Source organism: Carassius carassius, chromosome 12 (assembly GCF_963082965.1).
Source record: "Carassius carassius chromosome 12, fCarCar2.1, whole genome shotgun sequence".
In the NCBI taxonomy this organism is placed as follows: Eukaryota; Metazoa; Chordata; class Actinopteri; order Cypriniformes; family Cyprinidae; genus Carassius; species Carassius carassius.
Window position 1 is genome coordinate 29778803 of NC_081766.1, and position 12771 is coordinate 29791573.

At 35.3% G+C, this 12771-nt stretch overlaps 1 pseudogene; it reads right to left on the bottom strand.

The window, feature by feature from the left end:
- Positions 1-4744: 4744 nt before the first annotated feature.
- Positions 4745-9595, bottom strand: LOC132154363 (procollagen galactosyltransferase 2-like; annotated as a pseudogene).
- Between the last annotated feature and the right edge of the window lie 3176 nt (positions 9596-12771).

The following is a 12771-nucleotide window of genomic DNA, read 5'->3' on the forward strand; positions in this document are numbered from 1 at the left end:
GTTTAAGGACAATAGGTTAAACTTTGACATTGTGTATCATACTTGCCATCTTCCGCATCGGTGAGGGTGACGTCTATACCCAGTAACTCCAGTGAGCGCAGCAAACTATATCTGCGATCTTCTCAACGCTTTAGATTAATCAAATAAATCTTAAAAATGGGAAGATAAGAGTATTGCATTGACACACAACTTTTTGCAATATGCTACATTTAGTTGTAAATATCTATACCTGATTGAATGCCATGGTGTCTTAGGGTTTGGAAACAATGTGCAGATACTGTGAAATTTCCATTTTGAAGTCAACTGAGAAAGATAAATTTAAGATTGTCTTTTAACCACAAGGCAACATTGACTTGTAGAAAGAGGGTCATTGTAATTAAAGGAATTAATGATTGGTGTGTGAATTATTTAAAGAAAGTTGTGAAGAAATTGGTGTTGACTGGATAATATATTTTGAATGATGATTCAAAGGCATTAAATTAAAAAATGTACGAATTTTAACTGACGGTCCAGTTATTTACATGGTTAATCAATTATTTACTTCCCATCTGAACGCTTTCACTGGTTCTGGTCACACACTGGTTGCTATTAGGTCCACTGTGGTGGTTTTTAACTGCCACATCCTTAAATAACTAGGGGAAAATGTGTCACATTTTGATAGAACCACAAATCAGTCTGTGCTAAAATGTTGCCACAAACTGTAAGGATCAGGTTGAAACAATCAGGTATCTTTTGTGAAAAATAAACTTAAATCATTTTGAGTTTGTCTGTTGGAATTCTTGAGAAGAATATGCTAAACACAGTGGAAACAGCTCAAGGTTTATGATGATTTGATTACTAATTGTATTGTTAGTTCAGTAAATTATCTTTTGGATTGGGAATGAACTTTACACTATATTCTTTTAACAGGAAGATTTCAAAACAAAGTCAAGCTAATCTAATGACAGGGTCAGAAAGAACAAGGGGGGATGTGTGACTTATGTCACAAAGGAGAGAAAATTCTCTTTTTCCTGTGAAACTCTATAGAAAGGCATACAGTGAAGTGTTTGTGGTAGGTAGAACAGAAAGTGGTGAATAGATGCCCCACACCTCTGCTTCACAGTTTATTCACTCACAAATATAGCACTACTACTGTATTTAACATCACCAGAAAGTCCCTGAAAAATCTGTGTCAGCTCTACTCATAGTGGGCGTGTCTAGAGCATTTTCAGTGGGGTGGGGTGGGGGGGGGGGGCATGCTGGGGCACTGCTTCCAAATGGGGTGGCCGCCATTGACCAAAAAAAAAAAAAAGCGAAATTCTATATACGTAAATCCTATTGATTTTATTATTTTTTTAACTTGAATAAAGTTACTTACAGTAAACAAATGCGGTAATAAAGCACATTTTTGATTAATTTTGTTTTTTGTCATCCCAGTATAAATATCCATTAAGTTAAATTTTTTATTTTTTTATTTGAAAGAAACTCCCTATATCTTTACTTCTTTTCATGGCTTGGCATTGCTCTCTTCCCTGCCTTCAAAGGAAACACTAATGTGTGTCTGTTATTCTCAATCTCAAAAAAAAAATATTTCAAATTGTGAATGAAATGCACAGAATGCATCCACGTCATTTCACTTGTAAATGACCTAGTTAGGCCTGACAATTTAACTGACTATCTAACTGACTTACTCTCATGCATTAACAAGTAACGTGTCACCAGACAATTATTATTATGGAACATTCTGTGCATATTGTCATTTGGTGCAATCTTGCTATGAGGTCACTGTCACAAAATAAACTGATACAAAATATGCAAATCACCATGACTGTTTATTGTTTGAACGTTGACTGAACACTCGATTGAAATCAACCACGACCAACGCGAGCAGAGCCTGATGGGGTAAAAACATTGATCTAAGAAAACCATACAAACATATTAAACCATACATAAAGGTTACCTATCAGCTCTTTGTTTGGTGTCTTGTAATGTGTCGTTCTTGAACGGCGACATCACTTTGATATTTTGATTTTTTTTTTTTTTTTACAGTGGATTCTAATCTTCAAAAATGACCTTGTTGTATGATTTATGTCTTTTTGAGTTCACCCTTCAGATTAGACTATAGAACTGTAGTGTTACTTGTTTAGGATTCAAAATGTTATTTGCTTTTAATTTATTTCATTATGTCCTTTTTGAGCAAGCATCGTATACATTTATTAGACCAATTTGTCAAGTCTGCCAAGAAAAGCAATTATTATACCAGCAAACTCAAAATTGGATTAAAAATTAAACTAGGCTATAAATACTTATTATATAATAATTATTATATTATTATATAGCATAGTGTTTATTTACTGTTAGACAGTCAAAAAGACAAATTAATCAATATTTTATTTATAATAAGGTTTTATTTATTTATAAAATAATAACACACCACAGATCCTCAAGAAACAGTAACAAAAACACAGTGTCAGAATGTCAGAAATAGCGCATGGATCTGTCACGTGATTAAGACTTATCAGACAAGAGGTGAGGTGAGTTAATCACACACTGAAGACCCAGGAAAAGAATGAATTAATATTTTCTGTATCTTATAGCATTTTAGATTTGTATTGTTTGTAGTGTGATCAATGTTTGCGTAAGTACTAGATGTGTTGGGGAAGTAACACGTAACATTTTAATTACATTTAGCTAAAATGAACGAAATGACTCGAAAAAGGATTCGTTCATTTTGCTGAACGCGACTCAAAAGTCCGAGTCGGTATAATGATCCGAATTCCTATCACTAGTTTCTCGACTTCCCACACTTGATAAAGTAAAAGTCCAAGATCGCGACGAGCGTTGTTTCTCTGACGACGCTGTAGGCTACTTCTTTGAATCGCGAGCTTCAGTAGTCTATAAAGTGATTGGCCATAAAATAAACCAATCACAAGACATCTGATAGGGGGGGCACCTGGGTGGCCAATCGAATTTCCACCACGTAGACCCGCCCCTGCTCAAGAGTCTGCTTTGTATTCAAACCAGGTACCCATAATGCTCTTTGTTACATATGGACATCTGCACACCTGAAAAGAGAATAATGCAACATCTAAAAAGTTGTCATTATAAAACTGAAAAGCAACTAAAAAACATTCAAGCAAATCTAAAACCTACAGGTTCCTCTTTCATTAGGCTTACTTACATTAGAGAACAGTACAGTAATATATTGCTGTGAGTAAAACTGTAATGTAAGAAACAAATATAATGTAATTATTACCTGCTTGTCTTGAAGAAAATGCAAAAGCCATGATATCATCCAAGGCCCAAAGATAGTAATGGTGCACAGGGTAAAAGGTGAGGGCTGCACTTGCTCTTATGATAAACTGCTTTAAATTACTTTTTTCCACATCAATCTACACTCCATTCACCATAATGACAAAGCAAAACCAGAATTGTCACAACTTTGTAAATGTATAAAAAAACACCTGAAATAAGTAAGTACATTCATTGCATAAGTATTCAAACTAAATACTTAGCTGAGTAACCTTAACAGCCTTAAGTATTTTTGGGTATGATGCGACAAGTTTGGCACATCAGCATTTGGCAATTATCTGCCGTCCTTCTCCTCATCTATTCACCTTTATGGCTCTTTCAGGTTGGATGGGGTACGATGCACATTTTAGGGTTTCTTCAGAATTATTTGACTGGGTTCAAGCTCAGGCTCTAGCTGGGTCACTCAAGAACATTCACATTCACTATAAGCCACTCTTGCTGTGTGTTTAGGGTCGTTGTCCTGTTGGAAGGTGAACCTTCTGCCCAGTCTGAGCTTCTGAATGCTCTGGACTGGGTTTTCATTAAGGCTATTTCTACATCTTGCTGCACTGTCCCTCATTCTTTAAAAACAGCCCACAGCATGAGGCTGCTACCAGCACACTTTGCTTTTGGGATGCTACTCTGCAGGTGATAAGCAGAGCTGGTTTCCTTCAAACATGATGCTTAAAACTGAGGTTCCCCAGAGCAGATAGTCTTGTTTCTCAGAGACTGAGGGTCCTTTAGGTGCTTTTTTTTTTTGTAAATTCCAAGTGTGTTTTCATGTGTCTTTACTGAAGAGAGGATTGAGTTTGAGTTTTTTTTCTGAACTCTTCCCCCGATCTGTGGCTTGACACAAACCTCTTTCTGAGCTCTACATGCAGTTCTTTTGAGCTCAGTGCTTGGTTTTTGTTCTGATATGCATTATCAGCTGTTAGATCTTTTATTAAGTTGTGTGTGCCTTTCCAAATCATGCCCATTCAATTGAATTTGCCACAGGTGAACTTCACTTGAAGTGCAGTTACAATTATAACCATTATGAATGCTCCTGAGCTAAATTTCAATTGTCCCAGATTAGGGAATGAATACTTATGCAATGGAATCATTTTATTTTTTTATTTTTAATAAATGGTTACTGCGTGTATTGCATTAAGCTAACTGAGACTTGTTATAGCACTTGCAAATCATTGCTCTCTTGTTGATTTTGATTGCTTAGATTGTCCTCATTTGTAAGTTGCTTTGTATTCTCCTGCTAAATTACTAAATGTAAATATTAATGTATTTACATAATCATATACATTTTAGTCTAGGCACAGATTTTAGTGGTTGTTACACCATATTATCATTAAAATCATAGAACTGTTAAAGGGACCATGCAAAATAACTCTACATATTTAAATATGGTAGATATGACAAGACAGCACAGCCAGTTGTAACAGTCATAGGAAGCTGATCTAAGATCAGTACAGAAGGTAAGCTAGTCTGCCCACTGTGCTCTGGCTGTTGTGAGTGCAGCCTGCCTCAGCTTCATCACATGGGAGAACCGAAACTCCGTCCAGTGCTTAGCACCCGGTTCATCCACATAATGACTATACAAATTCTCACTCCAAAGGCGTCAAAAACCGAAGCATGGTCAAGCGCCTCTAGCGTCACTTTCATGATGTCAAATGTGCCTCTCGGCATTGCAATATCGACGCACTACGACCTTCATTGCTTTCAGTGGGAAACATTTGCCGTCAATATTGATAATTAAAAGCAGCCTCTGTAAAGATGCTGTATAATTAAATGTTAAATGCATCCATTATTGAAAGCAAGTAATTAATAGCAAGCTATAGTCATATGAATTCTTTTGATAGTGTCAGATGAGACAGTCCTGGGGCTTGTACAATATCATACAAGTGTTAAACTGAATTATTAAGACTGTGATGTGCGACTGTGTTTAGGGTTCATTTTTAAGACTTTGACCCAGTCCAGATACCCACACTTGCAGTCTTGGCCACTTGAGAGTGTGTGTACATGACTGTGTGTGCTCAAGACTGTTCCCGCCAAAGCGCAGCGTCCTTAATACACACTAAACCTCTCCAATACTGCTCCGGAGCGCTATACAACGCTTAGTGTATAGTGTCCCATCATGCATCATGTTTTGGAATAAATCGTCAGACGTTTTGCCGAGATCTCACAAGATGTCACGGAAAGCTTTACAATGTACAGTATGTGAAATATTGATATTAATAATTAGATATTAAAAATCTCTGTAAACATAGATAAGAGAGACACCAAAACCATGCAGTGTTGGGGTTCTCCAGGACCAGGATTGGGAACCACAGTCATCAGGTCATGAAAAGTTCAAAGTTTTCTATGAAATATTACTTTTGTTTTCTTAAAAAATTGCGTTTAAATTGCTTTTAATTGTAAGAATGCTTTGGTCATAATCATAGAGAGTGTCATTGCAAATGTGTGCAATTTCAACATTTATGACATGTTTTATGATATAGTATTCGAATGCTGGTCTTTCAAAGTCTTATTTCGCCTAAAATGAACCATTAAAGATGTCTTAAAATAGAGCAGAAAGACCTTATTAATATAAGTAATGCCATTGATGGTTGCAAGCATTGCAAAAAAAGTATCATATTTGTAATCCTTTTTCATTAACATTATCAAAGACTAATAGATACTGTAACACATTTATTGTTCATTGTTAGTTCATGTTAATTAATACATTAACTAGTGTTTACCAATGACACCTTATTGTAAAGTGTTACCTCTTAAACTGACCTTCATATGTCTTAATATGACTTTTTGGGGACATTGTCAGTGAGAAGAAATTCAGAGAAGAGACCCACTTCATGTGGCTAGAGTACTGTAATTATCTGTTTTTCTTTCTCTGACAGACTGTATAGCCCTCAAATGTAAAATTTTCAAATTGAAAAAAACTTGCCATGCTTTCTCAAGCCAGGCCAACCTAAATTTTGAATTGACAAACTTTATTAATTTAGTTGATGTTAATGCTGGTTATAAATTAAATCTCTTAGGTAGTTTACAGACAAAGCAAATAACACTTTTTCTAACGCCATATAATATATTTAAAAATAAATTTAAAATGTTTTCCTTGTAGGGCTCTTCTGCCTTTCTTAAAAATGATTTAATATAGCTTTAGTATTGTTTGTTCTTTTATGTAAATTAGGTGTCGTGAACTGGAGTGCATTGTCTGAACAATACAACCTGAGTTCCGGGAGTCATGTCCATCTGCACTATTAGAGCCGACGACTGTACATTATCTGTTGTAATTTTGACTAGCTCAAAAAGAAATATAAGGTGCCATTAAAGTGTAATATTACAATATACACAGTGAAGTAAAGTGCAACAGAATGTTAATATATTGTAAGTAAGATACTACACAGATATTACAGAATAAACTTTAATTCCGTATAATTACCTCAGATGAAACATGGTTGTTTTTCCCGTCTTTTTTACACCTTAATGTTCTTTAATACTTTAACATTTTATTAGAGTTTTCTGTTAAGTATGCGCATCGTTTTAATGCACGCACGACGCAAAAACAACTAACGTCATCACGCAATGCAAATTACAAGCGCATGCGCGGTAAACACATACGTGACGTACATACGTGACGTACATACAGCGAGGGGTGTCTCGTTTTTGACGCCTTTGGAGTGAGAATGGGTTGATATATTGGAACGACAAACTGAATGCTTTACAAAGACACATATGAAGATTCCCTTAAGGTTAATATATAGCAATTCTATATATCATTAAAAGTTTTATGTTACTCATGGTAGAGAGGATAGTGAGTTCTAAGAGAATGGATATTAACATATAGAGCTTTGAAATGTAATGTTATGTGTGTTTTCACCTCTCTTCCTCCTCCACAGTCTGCAGCTGCACTGAATGATACAAATGCTCCACTCCAGACAGCCATTTATGCAGCATTGTAGTGGTGTTATCAATATTGTGGTTGGTAGCGTCCCTGACAAAGAAAAAGTCCATGTTAGGGCTGGAATTAGCCCATTTTACTTTTCAACATCATCATCTTGCCAAAAGAAAAGATTTATGACAGTATATACTACCATTCAAAAGTTTGAGGTTAGTACGATTTTTAAAAAAAATAGTTTTATTTAGCAAGGATGTATTAAATTGATCAAAAGTAACTGTAAAAACGCTTACCCCTGGTTTCACAGTCAAGGCTTAAGCCTAGTCCCAGACTAAAATTTAAGTCTGAGCTGTTTTAGCTGGACTGACTGATCTTGAAATATATCAGTGCCTTTGTTTTTGTCTCAGTAATGTAAATTTATAAAAAAATACTGAAATGTCCTAATTGAACTATGGCCTAATCCTGGTTTAGTCTTATCCCTGTTTTTGAAACCAGGGGCCTGTACCATGAAGCTAGATTAGCTGGCTAGCCAAGTAAATTTCAGGTTAGTTTGCACCAATCCTGGGTTTTAGGTACAATGTAAGTGGCTTGGCTTTTAGAGGCATTCATTGCCATAGTAACTTACACTCCACGGCTAACCTGCTCCGAGTCAGGTTACTGTATGTTCTGGGTTAGTGATCTCAAACTGAAGCTGGACCAATCAGATGTGAGAGGAGTGACACATGTCTGACACAAAGTCACTCCAGTTTATCTTGCTCCAAATTAAAGGTCACTAATGCAAAAAAAAAAAAAAAAAAAAAAAATTAGTAGTCTGGCTTTAATGATAATTACTTTATGATCATTTTATGATTTATATAATTATTGTGATTCATATTATTATTATATCTTTTACACACAAACAATTTTTGTTTAACAGAAGTTATTATAATTTTTTTATTTTAAATAAATATTAATGTATACAGATCATGTAATATAAATAAGTTGTAGTATCAAATGATACTACACTATTAAAAAACTGCACTATTTAAAAAATAAAAAATCCGACCTTACAAGTTCTCTATCACTATATATTTTCAAATGTATAAACTAAGTTAACAACTGCACTGATAGAGCAAGATTATTTATTTTATTTGTCCTCCTTCATTTTTCATATGAAAATTAAATTTTTTCACATTCTTCAATCTCTTAACCTTTAGCAAAACCTTTAACCTTTAGTTTTGAATCTCGCTGGGTCTCTCGCGAGAAGTAAATCAAACTTGCTTTGTGTTGCAAGGCTCGTGATTGGCTGTTCACCAGTGCTGTCACACATTCATGTGCACGTGCTCCACAAACAGGATGATCAAAGCCTGAGTTTACAAAGAAAGTTGCAGAACAGCATCATGGTACCAACAAAGCCAGATTGGAGATGTTTGGTTTTGTCAACTCAAAACTAATCCTGTAACTCTGAATTTGTTCAGCTACCATCATGGTACAGGCCCCAGGTCTTATTGTCATGATTACCAGCTGGAGTGCCCTTATCCCACACTTTTGCCACTCTATCCTGGACTGCATTTCCCATCACCCATTGCCCGGAAACTTCATGCCTGATTTTTTTCACCTGTTGCTCATTACCTCTGCCTATATAAAATATAAAATCTTATTGTCTCCAAACTTTTGGTAGTAAATGTCCAAAATAATTGTTCAATTAGACCTTGTCAGCTAAATGATACATTTGATTATTATATTTTAGAATAGTAATTGTATTAATAGATTTATCATTATCAATAATGATAAGTAAAATAAAGAAATTACAGAAATTATTATAAAAATAAACTACATAACAAAATATAATCATTGTTCACATTTTTGCCATTAACTGGAGTGGCAACTCCATGCACTTTTTCCTTCATTTCTCCTCATTCCCCATTCACACATTCTTTCACTTCACTGTCATATTTCCTTTTCAAGATTTCCCAGATATTTCAGACTAAGATGTAATTAAAAGCCCAGATCTCACATCAATGTGCAGTCAGATGCAAAACCACTAATGTGTATTATATATCTCAGACTGTGTGATAATAGTACTATCACTCTATGGTAATTTTCAGCAATAAGACATTAGAATCATGTAATCACGCACTTTCAAATGTGTGTAGATATAAAAATACATCCATCAAAGTTCATGGCAATGTCAATCTATGACACAAAATCCAATATGACACAAAAAACAGCTACCAGATAGAGATGCAGTCCTTGGGATAGCCCAGCGTCTCAATACATCCCAGTAAATAACTATTCACTGTTACGGGCCAAAACCGCAATGACTACTTTGGGCTTGAGTAGAGATGTCTCATCCAGAACAGGCTCCAGGTCAGTGAGTGCATGAATAAAGCCAATCCATCTCTCTAACAGTAACAGTCCGAACAGAAGTTTTCCAGGTGCTCTCAGGTCCGTCATAGTACCTGCATGTGCAGAAGCATGCTGTACTATAGTATATCAGTGAGAGAAGTGAAGACACTGACTGGGGAGGTTTGAGTTTGGCACACTCATTTCAGAGAAAAGACTGTAAAGAATAATATATACTTACAACCAAAGGAATGACTAAATCATGGCACAAAGCAAAAGTAATGCACCCCATTTTATAGTACACAGTAGAATTTTTTTTTTTTTTGTTTTTGTTGTCAAATTCAAATTAACTTGTTTCATCAAATGTTTTGTTTTATCATTTAATGTCTAATATAGTTTGATAGTTTTATTGTCTACATGTTAAAAAACAATAAAAGAAAGCTTTTAAAATTTTACAATTTGCCCCCATATAGGTTGACAATGGCTCAATGTGTATTCAAAAAGTTGTATGGAGCAGATGGAGAAAGTGACATCTTTTAAATTATGCTTTTGATCGATTGTGATACTGCTCTTAATATTTCTATCATGTGTAAACTGACCACAGTATTCATATTTTCTTCATCTGTAAAATATTTACTAAGCATACTACAATTGCTAAACGGATCACACTGTGTCAGATACCGGTTTGCTGTCTGTGTAAAGTTTAGTGTCAATGGCAGCATAGTCGGTCAAGGTAATTCACCCAAAAATGTCAATTCTCTCATAATTTACTTACCCTCATGTCGTCAGACCAGTATGACTTTCTTTCTTCTGTGTGTGCTTATTTACAAAATTTACAAAAATGTTGTGCTTACTTATTTTTTATTTTTTTAGTAAATGATGACAGAGAAGAACATTTCATCAAGAACATATATCCATTTTCAAGTTTATATCGTTGCTATTGATTAGGTTTCCACTCAGTGTTATTGTAATATTGAGCACAGTATGCTGGACTGACATTAGGCTTTTACAGTGAATGTGATAATAATAATAAATGTACATAGCAAAATTATTACAGTTATTTAAAAGGCTTAAACACTTTTTTATTTTATATTTAATTTTATTTTAGTATTTTTTAATATATTTTTTTAAACCCAAAAGTTTTTAGATGTTTTTATTTCTTATTTCTCTCTAGATTTCTTGACTGGAGAACAATACTGCCCTGATAGCACATGTACATCTTATCTGATGTGCATGTTTACATCTGGAAGACATATTTTTTAGAGTGCTTGCTCATCTGCAACATGTCTGTAGGACGTTTCCTGTCAGATGTTAAATTGCAACCCAGAGTTGGGTTCCAGCACTTCTTTGTCCCCAGTGCTTGATTTATTGCTCTGGTCGGTGTATTCTGTTTGACAAAAATACATCATCGTCTCGGTTTTTCTTCACTGATTCTTCTGTGAAACCCTCAGGTAATAGATCATCTCTCTCCGTCCCATTTAACTTTCTCTGGGACACTGCTTTGACTTTAGATTGCAGGGCAGAAACAGCTGAACCAGGGGCAGGGGAACATGAGAAGAACGATGCTTTGGATTTCAATAGATCAGTGGAAGGTCCAGTTTGAAAGTCATCTGGTAGTGGTTTTGTCCCAGAGAGATCCTCTGTCTCTTCATCCATTTTGCAATGAAGGGAAACTTCAAAGAACAAAATGCCAGACACAAATTTAAACAAGATGAAGTGGAGGTTTTTGCATAGCCACTGTTTAGGGATCTGGTGTTAGTAGATTAAATATTCCTGAATCCCTCTTATGCAGAACAAACTATTTAAGAGTTTGCATAATACCAATACTTTCCTAGTGTTAGATTATCCACAACAAACATTCTAAAAGGAATACAGATTCATGAAAAGGCATTTTATATATATATATATATATATATATATATATATATATATATATATAAAAATGTAAAATCTGTCATTACATTATTACATGGTATTATTTAATATTATACAATATCTTACCTTCCTTTCACTGATGACCCATTTGGGTCTGTTACAGTTCACAGGTTCAGTTAAGTAAATCACTGACCCAAGAAGAAAAATCATTCAGTGGCAGACTACAAATGTTACTGATATGAGAAATAACTCCCCTGATGCTTCTCTTCATTCAGCTGTCAACGTCACCATTCACTGCACATCCACTGCTGGTAGATTCCATCTCTAACCTATGAGCACTCACTCAATATTCATGATTGGTCTGTTAATCCCCACAGAAATGGAAAATAAATACAAACTTTAATTTTTTTGTTAGTACAATTCACAGAAATGTTATTTAAAAAGTGCACTCAGTATGTAAAGGTCATATGTGATAGATCAAGTATTTTCAACTCACTTTTGCACTCCTTCTTACCCCAATTGTATGCAATATTACATATGCCACCCAAAACAATAATCTGTTAAATTAAAAGTATTATTCTGTGTACTATATTTTAATATTTATTATTTAAATTAATATTTACTATAATATTAACATTTTGTGAAAGCTGTCTTTACAAAGGAAAAGAGTGGGTCACTTAAAGTTTTAAAGAAAGAACTGGAGGACTACCTGAAAGCAACCCACATAGACAGCCAGAGACATGAGCAGAGGGTGATACCACCAGACATCCCAACCATTCCTCAGCCAGAACATCAATTGGATGACAGCCCTCCAAGGTGAAGTGAGGTTGAGAAAACTGTGACAAAGGCAAGGGCAGCATCAGCACTCTGACCAAACGGAGCTCCATACCAGCTTTACAAGAATTAATGTAGAGGCAAATGAAAGTGGCTTGGAAAAGGCAAACCATCCCAAGAACGAGCCGAAGAGCAGGGGGAGTGCTAATCCCAAAAGAAAAAGGATGCCTTGAACATCAGCCGTTTCAACAAATCAATCTCTTGAATGTTGAAGGAAAGATCTTCTTTAGCAATATTGCTCAAATGATGACAACATGCCTGATAGAGAACAACAATTTGATTGATATGTCGATACAGAAAGCTGGTATACCAGACTTCTCGGGATGTTTAAAACATACAGTACTAGTATGATATGCCATCAAATCCAAACTGCAAAAACGGTAGGAAGAGATCTGCATATCTTATTCCTGGACTTGGCCAATGCTTTTGGATCCATCCCCCATCCTCTCCTATGGATGGCCTTTTAGATCTTCCATGTACTGTACCAATGACCATTATCTGGTCAAAAAAGCAGAGAGGAGTGCACCTGGGCTGCTAGGTGTCGCTGTTGAGTCCTTTGGAGGTGTCATGGGCCTATC